The 1221-nt window shown below is 40.6% G+C and overlaps 1 long non-coding RNA gene across 1 annotated transcript; it reads left to right on the top strand.

Annotated features, from left to right (window-relative positions):
- The first annotated feature begins 9 nt into the window (after positions 1–9).
- On the top strand, positions 10–1131 carry LOC111658345 (uncharacterized). The gene is made up of 2 exons (XR_002760991.2): positions 10–391; positions 486–1131. It is a non-coding gene; the product is annotated as an uncharacterized LOC111658345 (long non-coding RNA).
- The last annotated feature ends 90 nt before the right edge of the window (positions 1132–1221 follow it).

The raw sequence follows: 1221 nt of genomic DNA, 5'->3' as shown, positions 1-1221 counted from the left end.
AGTCGGAGGGATCGTGTCCCTGGTGCCTCACGGATCATCTGCGTATAGAACACTAAAGTCATGACAGAAGACGAGCTGTGATTGGTCGGAGTAAATATATAGTCTGCCGTGTCTCTTGAACAAAACACAGCAAGAATTTATGTATTGAGTGTTAAAGACAAAAATATCCTGTCGTCTGATACAGTGAGATCATACCTTTATTTACAGAACTCCAGCAGCTCAGTGAATCATTTTCCTTTGAATTCTGACAAACCATCATGTTTCTGTTTCCTCACAGGCCACAAGTCGTTTGTCGGCGATGGACACGCTGCCGGCGAACCGACTGCTGGGATACGGAGCCAAATATATGAATGAATATTACTCATCCTGGGTACAGGAGCAGGGCGGATACGTACGTAACACACTCTCACCCTCCTAAAATCACGTGTTTAACCTGTAAACCTTTTCACATTACCTGAACGTTTTCCTCTCGTTTATTTGTGCAGGACGCAGCCTTCGAGAGTGACGACGACGACGACGACGACGACGACGACAACGTCCAGTGATCAGAGAGACTTGGTTTCCTGTTCCACAGCTCGCCCTGAAGCTCAAACCCTGCACACTCGGACCTTCAGGAGCTGCAAACACAATCTAGCTCCTTCAGATTACTTGAAGCGACGAGCATTAATGATCCACCTCGAACACATTATAACAACCTACTGAGATGTTCTGAATACTCTCGAAGACTTTACATTTGGTATGAGGAACTGAATGAGACTTGTGACTTTTATTTTTGTATTCTGCCAAACCAGCTGTCATGCGCATAAAATCCATACAAGCAGGGAAATAATTTCTTTTTTATAAGTAATTATATTGTTAATGTTTTTTTCTTTGTGCTAATTGTTAAGTACTCTTAAACGGACACTGAGCCAAAGAAGAAACAAGATTATGAGATTTATTTGGGACATTTTGCCGTTAATAACAGCAATGGTGGAGATATACGGCACGGATCGAGCCATACAGTGTGCGCTCAACCTGGGGAGCTACTGGTACACCCCAAGAAGATTTATTTTTGTTGCGTACTAATTTAATGTGGTTGAACTGTTATTCATTGATTTAAAAACTGTATAAAAAAAACAAAACAAACTATAACTTGTTTTCTGTTTTATTTGTGAAGATATGGCAGGAGAGTTTTTAAATCAGCATATTTTGTGTTGTAGCTTGGTTTAAAAAAAAAAAAAA

The sequence above is a fragment of the Seriola lalandi genome, unplaced genomic scaffold (genome assembly GCF_002814215.2).
Source record: "Seriola lalandi dorsalis isolate HSWRI2012SDOR001 ecotype SW California unplaced genomic scaffold, Sedor1 jcf7180001979351, whole genome shotgun sequence".
In the NCBI taxonomy this organism is placed as follows: domain Eukaryota; kingdom Metazoa; phylum Chordata; class Actinopteri; order Carangiformes; family Carangidae; genus Seriola; species Seriola lalandi.
Note: the sequence above shows the minus strand (reverse complement) of the source record. Positions and strands in the feature narration are given on the sequence as shown.